General features: G+C 36.8%; 3 long non-coding RNA genes across 3 annotated transcripts; 2 read left to right on the top strand and 1 right to left on the bottom strand.

The window, feature by feature from the left end:
• The first annotated feature begins 1,560 nt into the window (after positions 1-1,560).
• On the top strand, positions 1,561-2,139 carry LOC113465740. The gene is made up of 2 exons (XR_003390358.1): positions 1,561-1,681; positions 1,765-2,139. It is a non-coding gene; the product is annotated as an uncharacterized LOC113465740 (long non-coding RNA).
• A 595-nt stretch (positions 2,140-2,734) lies between these two features.
• On the top strand, positions 2,735-3,525 carry LOC113465739. The gene is made up of 2 exons (XR_003390357.1): positions 2,735-3,185; positions 3,251-3,525. It is a non-coding gene; the product is annotated as an uncharacterized LOC113465739 (long non-coding RNA).
• Positions 3,526-7,579: 4,054 nt separating this feature from the next.
• LOC113465738 lies at positions 7,580-8,354 on the bottom strand. Its single transcript, XR_003390356.1, has 2 exons — positions 8,054-8,354; positions 7,580-7,964 (listed from the first exon to the last, which is right to left on the bottom strand). It is a non-coding gene; the product is annotated as an uncharacterized LOC113465738 (long non-coding RNA).
• Between the last annotated feature and the right edge of the window lie 1,689 nt (positions 8,355-10,043).

Raw genomic sequence — 10,043 nt, 5'->3', positions numbered from 1 at the left:
CAATTAGGGGGAAGTGACGACTTCAAACCGCATAGAATAGAACTGAGATGTCATGTCTCGCTGGAGGACTTAAAACTGAGACAAAACCAGCCCTGTCAAGCCACAGACAATAACAGCTGTTATTTTTCTATTGAAAATCCCACCTACATTTCATTGCTATTTATTAGACTCGAAACAGAGTGTAGCATAGAGCAGCGAGCAAGTAGAGGGAAGCGACGCCTTCAAACCGCATAGAATAGAACTGAGATGTCATGTCTCGCTGGAGGATGTAAAACTGAGACAAAACCAGCCCTGTCAAGCCACAGACAATAACAGTGGCTCTTTTGAGGGTACCTGAATGGGGGACTATGGTCAAGTCCGTCTCAGGAAGTAGGGTACAACGACATAATTATGTACCTGAATATCCCTCATTAGACCCCTGAGCGAGCTTTCTGACCTAGATGGCACCTCTTGGTATCCTCTTAATGGAATAATATATGGACTCACAGCTTTTCTCTGGAATAAATTTGACTGTGTGGACTTTCTAGAGCTGCTGCAGGTGAATTTTAGAGAAACTGAGGAGGTTGAAACTTGAAATATATCAGTGAGGGTGCTTCGAGGTTCCATCAAGGCCCCCGGAGAGCAGACTCTACCTCGTGTAGGTTAGATTCCGATAGGTCTGAAAATGTTATAAGAGAAACAATCAATACTAGTAGTATCTTTGCGGAAATAAGACAATATAATGACTACTAGGATGCAAGGGGGAAAATTCCGACATATGTAACAACCAAAACATGATGACTCATCTTATTGGCGGTATCGAAAGTTCGGACCAAAATTGGTCCCGCTCAGTTTTGGGACCCCAAATTTCGAGGATCGACGTGCATTGATCCTTTAAATTCCTGTACCACATTTCAATAAACTGCCTCGGTGGTGTAGTGGTCAAGGCGCTCGCCTGGTAAACAGGAGGGCGTGGGTTCAATCCCAGCCGAGGTATGGAATTTTATCCTCAATATAATTTGAGAATTTGACCACAATAATAGTAGTAGCCTACTGCTGGAGTAAAGGGACTTTTAGTCCTATGCGAGCATATAAATAAGCAATATTATTATTCAATTGAACCAGACAATCGCGAGTTATAGCAGCTCTGTGCTCTTCGCTCCACTCTCTTTTAATCTTTAGACATTGGTGTGCTTTTATTTAGAGGTAGTTGTATTTACCTTAACAGTTTATCTGCAGAATTGCATATCAAATGTCAATTCATGAATCCAACCAGTATTATGTTCGTATACTATTGATTATACCTGTGCATACAAAAATAATATTTAAACCAACTCAATTACTCTTGTATTACGAGCCTAGAAAACACCCTGGCTTGAGGTTCACACGCACTCAGTCAGACGGTCAACATTCAGATGCTGGCCACGCATACCGTTGCTTAACTTTATTGCTCTGTCGGAATCGGTGTGAGGAGGTTGAAATATACCAGTGAGGGTGCTTCGAGGTTCCATCAAGGCCCGGGGATAGCAGCTTAACTTCATACACAAAAAGTCCACTCAGAGGTTTAGGTGTAAGGGCGAACAGCCCTAAAGGATGGGTTGTACGAAGCTACGAATAGAACTGAGAGCAAAAAGCTCTATGCTCTGTGCTCTTCGCTCCACTCTCTTTTAATCTTTAGACATTGGTGTGCTTTTATTTAGAGGTAGTTGTATTTACCTTAACAGTTCTGTGCTCTTCGCTCCACTCTCTTTTAATCTTTAGACATTGGTGTGCTTTTATTTAGAGGTAGTTGTATTTACCTTAACAGTTTTTTCTGCAGAATTGCATATCAAATGTCAATTTATGAATCCAACCAGTATTATGTTCGTATACTATTGATTATACCTGTGCATACAAAAATAATATTTAAACCAACTCAATTGCTCTTGTATTACGAGCCTAGAAAACACCCTGGATTGAGGTCCACACGCACTCAGTCAGACGGTCAACATTCAGATGCTGGCCACGCATACCGTTGCTTATCTTTATTGCTCTGTCGGAATTGGTGTTTTTCATAAAGCCCTTTCTGGCTTTTTATATTTACTGTATTAAAACATCTGCAATACTGTTTTCAAAATCATTTTGTTTATTTAAATGTATTTTTTTCGATGTTTAGTAGGGAACGTTTATTTTTCTAAACATTACGTATAATTTTTATGTACTTACTTAATTTTTAAATAAATCCTAGTGTATTAATGTGTATTTTTGAACATAAAATTTTGATGGAAGAAAAGAGAAATCGAATAGAAAAATATATTTTTGTAAAATTTTAGGTTCAATTTTAATTTAAAACAATGAGGTAGGGCAAATATGTATGTACGGAGGATGTAGATTTTGTAGGGTACTTAATTTTATAAATTTTATTCTAAAAACAAAAAGTAAAAATCGTTTATAACAAAAATCAGTTCAACTGGTACGGAGGATGTAGATTTTGTAGGGTACTTAATTTTATAAATTTTATTCTAAAAACAAAAAGTAAAAATCGTTTATAACAAAAATCACTTATTTGGATGGTAGTAAGAGTTTGTTTCGGACTAACTTTGAAGAGATTGTGCCGTCGAAATACGTAAAGAGAAGAAACTTGTTGAAGGAGTTAAAAAGAAACCAATAAATTAACGATCTGTCAAGGCAATTACCAATAGAAGAAATCATAGAACGATAATTTTGTAGAAAAAAAATGTCAAAATTTGAAGTATCAGGCACTTATTTACGAATCTCAATTGTCTTTTAAAATTTATATTTTAATTTGTGAAGATTCTTTTCTAAATAATTATACCGATAATTATTTGCATTTATTTTTTGCTAGCAGCCTAATTGCTTGCTAGCAAACAATTAGAGTATTAGAAGACCGGTTTATGCCCCATTAATAAATAAAACTCCAATTTTATCTCGAGGTTCAAGTGAGTTCCAAGTTTTAATTCGATAATTTTTCCTTTGGTCTGTTTGTAACAGTGTGCCCAATATTTTATGAAATTTGGCAAACGTATTTTACACTCAAAGGAAAATTTGCTCATTATATTTTGGGTCCCTGAGTTACTGAACCACTTGATTTGGGGTATAATAGAACCTCGTTCAAAATGTAGGTCCCATTTTTCCAATTTGGTTCTAAAAAGGTGGTATGTATATTTTTTTTTAGCTGATCTATTCTTATTCGTTGTTTAGCAAAGGTGCCGTCTCCTTAATTAATTGAAGTTAGGGCCTAATTTCCTGACGTAGTCGTTGTTTAGCAAAGGTGCCGTCTCCTTAATTAATTGAAGTTAGGGCCTAATTTCCTGACGTAGGTAAATCTTTTAACTATCTTCCCTGGTTTTATTCAAAGTGGCGGGAATTTCCGAAATGGGCTCTTCCACCCAACCACTTCTCTGTGTATACTAACATGTATTTGTCTAGATTAGCCGAGTATCATCATGTATTTAGCAAACTTGTTATCTTTTCTTTTGCAACTCGTTGATCTACACACATCCTTGACTCCTTCATAGCTTGGTTCGTTTTAGAATTCTCTCAAAATTTGTTTTCCTCATTTGCTCCAAAAGTAGATGTGTACTGTACACACTACACACATTTAGGTACATACCTATCAAATTGACTACTCTATTTTCAATTCTCATGACTTTGATAATTTGCATTTCATTTTGTTTTCAATTTCTTTTGAGTTTGCTGTATTATTTTTTTTTTTTTACTATTATTTTTCTTCCAATCCTTCCTTCCTTCCTTCCCAAAGCCCCTTTTTTAAAACTCTCAAGGGGTTGTTAGTTTGCCTCCAATAGCCCCTAACCCCTAATTTATTTATTTAATCTACTTATGTCAAGTACAAACCAATAATTTTATTTTATCTTAGGTCCCATTTTACAATCACTTTTGGTTTAAGCTCGTTTTAAATATTTCAAAAACATAAGATCCCTCATCTGATAGGTGGAAACTATTCAGTTCACCAATCAGATTAGGTGTCCTCTGTTCGAATATTTATTTTCCAGAAGTTACGGTGAAAATCGGGTCTTAGTCACTTTTGTGTACGCTTTTTTTCTTCAAATTATTATTTTTCTAAAAATTGTTTTTTTTTTTTTTTTTTTTACTCCTATTATTTTTCTTCCAATCCTTCCTTCCTTACTTCCTTCCCAAAGCCCCCTTTTTAAAACTCTCAAGGGGTTGTTAGTTTGCCTCCAATAGCCCCTAACCCCTAATTTATTTATTCTACTTATGTCAAGTACAAACCAATAATTTTATTTTATCTTAGGTCCCATTTTATAATCACTTTTGGTTTAAGCTCGTTTTAAATATTTCAAAAACATAAGATCCCTCATCTGATAGGTGGAAACTATTCAGTTCACCAATCAGATTAGGTGTCCTCTGTTCGAATATTTATTTTCCAGAAGTTGCGGTGAAAATCGGCTTGGTTTAAGCTCGTTTTAAATATTTCAAAAACATAAGATCCCTCATCTGATAGGTGGAAACTATTCAGTTCACCAATCAGATTAGGTTTTCTCCGTTCGAATATTTATTTTCCAGAAGTTACGGTGAATATCGGATCTTAGTCACTTTTGTGTACGCTTTTTTTCTTCAAATTATTATTTTTCTAAAAATAAAAAAATCCAGTTTCAATTGAATGTATTTAATTATACTCTTGTATTGATTGAACAAAATATGTACGAAAATATTGTTTTGTTTTTTGTTAGGGAACTGTACCGGCGAAGGCGCGAAGGTCTTATCGTTCCGCAATCGACGACAGAAGAGGGGCAGTCAGCCGTTCCGAGAACGAACCTTGTCTATTTAGGATTGCCCTGGGCGGGAATCGAACCCGCGATCTAGCCCTTACAAGACAGACGCCTTACCATCCAAAATAATTCTTCCAAGTTCTAACTTTCCAAGGTGCACGGTTGGTCTACTGATCGCTACTCGCTACCCTTTTACAGTTAGGTACTCAATACCTTTTATTGAGCAAATGAAATTTCCCTATAACTGTCGTATTTTCCCTTCTTCTAAAGCTCATTTTCTGTCCTTTGGCGTGGTAAAACCGATACTAAACCTTTGGAAAATAGAAATCCGCTAAAAAAATCCAGTTTCAATTGAATGTATTTAATTATACTCTTGTATTGATTGAACAAAATATGTACGAAAATATTGTTTTGTTTTTTTGTTAGGGAACTGTAACGGCGAAGGTCTTATCGTTCCGCAATCGACGACAGAAGAGGGGCAGTCAGCCGTTCCGAGAACGAACCTTGTCTGTTTAGGATAACTTTTGCCCTGGGCGGGAATCGAACCCGCGATCTAGCCCTTACAAGACAGACGCCTTACCATCCAAAATAATTCCTCTAAGTTCTAACTTTCCAAGGTGCACGGTTGGTCTACTGATCGCTACCCTTTTACAGTAGGTACTCAATACCTTTTATTGAGCAAATGAAATTTCCCTATAACTGTCGTATTTTCCCTTCTTCTAAAGCTCATTTTCTGTCCTTTGGCGTGGTAAAACCGATACTAAACCTTTGGAAAATGGAAATCCGCTATCTTGGAGAAGGGAAATTGTTTCAGTTTCGGACAGGAAAACACACCTAATCTGATTTGAAAATAAAAATTCAGATTAGAAATCCGCTATCTTGGAGAAGGGAAATTGTTTCAGTTTCGGACAGGAAAACACACCTAATCTGATTTGAAAATGAAAATTCAGAGAAATCCGCTATCTTGGAGAAGGGAAATTGTTTCAGTTTCGGACAGGAAAACACACCTAATCTGATTTGAAAATGAAAATTCAGATTATTTTTTTTTATCAACAAAAATAATATACGTCAGCATTTATTTTTTTCATAGTCACAAAACAAATGTAAACGCACAACAAGGCATGCAAAATATCTACACTATGCAAATAAATAGAACTTCTTATAATACTAGGTGTAATAAAATAAGTCAACGAAATAACTAACCCGTGAAAATAAAGACTACCGGGTCAAAATGAGCAAATTCCTGAAAGAAAAGAGTGTATGTACCTATTTCTTGGCAAACAAAATTGAAATTGAAAGATTTTATCGAAATTCTCAATGCAAATATGAAAAATTAAAAGAAAATTCCTAGATTCATTTCAGTGTCAACTGCAAAGAGAGAGAAAAAGTATCGACTTATCGATCTACACTATGCAAATAAATAGAACTTCTTATAATACTAGGTGTAATAAAATAAGTCAACGAAATAACTAACCCGTGAAAATAAAGACGACCGGGTCAAAATGAGAAAATTCCTGAAAAGAAAAGAGTGTATGTACCCATTTCTTGGCAAACAAAATTGAAATTGAAAGATTTTATCGAAATTCTCAATGTCTATGAAGTGTGAAAAATTAAAAGAAAATTCCTAGATTCATTTCAGTGTCAACTGCAAACTTATCGAGTATTTATTTCCTAGCCTAATAAAAATAGGTACCTTCCAAATGATTAGTTAGGTCTGTATTACCTGTTAAGTATAACTAAGGGGAGCAAATTCCTGAAAGAAAAGAGTGTATGTACCTATTTCTTGGCAAACAAAATTGAAATTGAAAGATTTTATCGAAATTCTCAATGCCTATGAAATATGAAAAATTAAAAGAAAATTCCTAGATTCATTTCAGTGTCAACTGCAAAGAGAGAGAAAAAAGGTATCGAGTATTTATTTCCTAGCCTAATAAAAATAGGTACCTTCCAAATGATTAGTTAGGTCGGTATTATCTGTTAGGTATAATAATAGTTATGACGTTAGGGGTTCTGTCTGTTTTCCTACTTTGAGAAAAAATAAATATGTAAAAATCTCGCGTTTAAGTCTAGGATATTATTATGTTTTCGTAGTACATATTATTATGTTTTCGTTTGCTTATCCTAATCAGAAAAAGGCCGATGGGGAAAAATATCATAAAAGTAGATGCTGTGGAGACAAGAAGAGAAAATTCCAAAAGCAATCACCAATTTATCCTGCAAAGGATATCCTCACAGGACATTAATTTCTATAAACCCAACTTAAAATAAAGAGAGAAAATTCCAAAAGCAATCACCAATTTATCCTGCAAAGGATATCCTCACAGGACATTAATTTCTATAAACCCAACTTAAAATAAAGCTAATAAAATAATATGAGTAAAATAAATAACGAAAAAACCCTTTGTAATTGAACACAATACGATTATAAAACTGGTATAGATCAGAAGATGCATATGACTTGAGGTTGGTCACAATAGGTACCCCCAGGGTCCCCTTAAAACAAAAACACATACTGAAAAAGATAGCACTTCAAAGCCAACTTCCCCTAGGAAAAATTGAAAGTAAAGGACAAAGCTGAGTTTCTGATTTAAAAACGAGAAAAGGTTTGGGACCTTTCCTCGTTTTTACACAACCCTGGGGAACTGGTGTAGATCAGAAGATGCATATGACTTGAGGTTGGCCACAATAGGTACCCCCAGGGTCCCCTTAAAACAAAAACACATACTGAAAAAGAAAGCACTTCAGAGGCCAACTTCCCCTAGGAAAAATTGAAAGTAAAAATCAAAGCTGAGTTTCTGATTTAAAAACGAGGAAAGGTTTGGGACCTTTCCTCGTTTTTACACAACCCTGGGGGGTTCCACTAAGCCCTTCTCTATCACAACGGTATAAAGCCGGGGAGGTGGCCCACTTTTCGGACCCTCCTCGGAATGACGGTCTCAACACACTCCTCATCTGTCGGCCTAATATTCGATCTCGGATTGTCGCTATCGAAATATCGAATCGAAGAATCGACAGGACCGAGGGAATCGATCTCGCTATGGCCGTTTCGATTCGAAGATGGACTATCGATATATCGATTTGGACTGTCGATAACTTCATGTTTTAGGTCACTATCGTAAGTCTCTTCGCTATCTTCGTACCTTTTTGGACTATCGATACCATATCGTTTTGGACTTTCGATACCATATCGGTTTGGAGAATCGATATCTCTATATCGATTCGTACTATCGATACCTCCATATCGATTAGTTTGCTCGCTATAGTGACGGGACGTGCTAGGGTGAGGGCTAATAAGAGCGGAGGAATACTTACGTCTGAGATACCTCCATATCGATTAGTTTGCTCGCTATAGTGACGGGACGTGCTAGGGTGAGGGCTAATAAGAGCGGAGGAATACTTACGTCTGGTGCGCCTCTGTTGACTGGTGCGCCGTTGTTGCCGATGGCGGCTAGTGCGCCGTGATTTGAGCGCCTCGGCCGGGCTCGTGTAGGTTAGATTCCGATAGGTCTGAAAATGTTATAAGAGAAACAATCAATACTAGTAGTATCTTTGCGGAAATAAGACAATATGATGACTACTAGGATGCAAGGGGAAAAATTCCGACATATGTAACAACCAAAACATGATGACTCATTGGCGGTATCGAAAGTTCGGACCAAAATTGGTCCCGCTCAGTTTTGGGACCCCAAAGTGTAGGTTAGATTCCGATAGGTCTGAAAATGTTATAAGAGAAACAATCAATACTAGTAGTATCTTTGCGGAAATAAGACAATATGATAACTACTAGGATGCAAGGGGAAAAATTCCGACATATGTAACAACCAAAACCAGATGACTCATCTTATTGGCGGTATCGAAAGTTCGGACCAAAATTGGTCCCCTTCAGTTTTGGGACCCCAAATTTCGAGAATCGACGTGCATTGATCCTTTAAATTCCTGTACCACATTTCAATAAACTGCCTCGGTGGTGTAGTGGTCAAGGCGCTCGCCTGGTAAACAGGAGGGCGTGGGTTCAATCCCAGCCGAGGTATGGAATACCTACCTCGGTGGTGTAGTGGTCAAGGCGCTCGCCTGGTAAACAGGAGGGCGTGGGTTCAATCCCAGCCGAGGTATGGAATACCTACCTCGGTGGTGTAGTGGTCAAGGCGCTACCTACCTCGGTGGTGTAGTGGGGAGAAATGTTTTTTTTTTTTTTTTTTTTTTTTTTTTTTTTTTTTTTTTTGTATCATAAGGGATTGGAAATGGGTTTTTCATACATCATCTTTCTCATTATACTATCGTACTTATAGATGCCTAGTTTAGTTATGAAGAGGCATTCTGTCCCTGATATTTTCTTTTCATGCATTAGACCTAGTTAATCCCTATTTATTATTTCAGCTTGTATGCATGCGGTTTTTCAATGCAAAAGATTCAGAGAAAGAAAGAGGAGGAGGAGGAGGAGGAGGAGGAGGAAAGTATACTAGAGATAAAAAATGTAAAAAAGGCCTACGAAAAAGACTTGCGTTAAAGTCCTCAAAATAAATGGATGCATTAGGTAGTTCGTTGGGCAAAAAAAAAAAAAAAAAAAAAAACAAAAAAAAACAGCTCATTAGAACCAGGGCATTAATCGTGTGATGCCGAGTTCAATTCGAAGCTCGGAGGGTATCAGCGTTTTTCGTCATCCTCTCAATCAGTCTGATTTCACTAAAATCAGTCTCAATCAGATTTCACCAATATTTATTCAGTCATTAGAACTCCTGCTAAGCTAACAGCCAGTTAAGTTCCATTTCATTTGTATTGGCTTAACAGGGCTGTTAAGCCTGTTAAGCTAACGGGCTGTTTAAGGCTGGAAAGAAGGTTGGTGAAATCCACCATTGGGGTGATTGCTTTGGGGTAACATTGGTTTTGGCTACAATTTTTTTACGAGTGGATGCCATTCGCACTCAACCTTTGCTATTTCTTGAGCAAGGGAAATTTCAGGCTGGTATCCTCCCTGTTTAAAGTCCCCCAGCCAGACACTTCAATACTCGAGTACCAGGTTAAAGATTCAAGCTGTTTTGGTGAACCAAAAATATATTTACAGACCTACTGGATATTTCGACTACCAAACTGCTCGATATTCAACCAGAAAGTTCTAGCTTGTCGAATACTAGACAGTTCGAAAGTGGCGGCATTACCAGAGTAAAAAGAAAAATTATAGATATCAGAAATAGTACAGGAGGCTCTTAGTAATGCTGTGATATCCACAAGAATTGTGAAGAAGCTCTCAGCTTTACCACAAATAATTCATGATTTAGATTAGATTTTTTAGATTTACCCAAAAAATTTGGAAAA

This window comes from Diaphorina citri, unplaced genomic scaffold, assembly GCF_000475195.1.
Source record: "Diaphorina citri unplaced genomic scaffold, Diaci psyllid genome assembly version 1.1 scaffold153, whole genome shotgun sequence".
Lineage (NCBI taxonomy): Eukaryota > Metazoa > Arthropoda > Insecta > Hemiptera > Psyllidae > Diaphorina > Diaphorina citri.
Note: the sequence above shows the minus strand (reverse complement) of the source record. Positions and strands in the feature narration are given on the sequence as shown.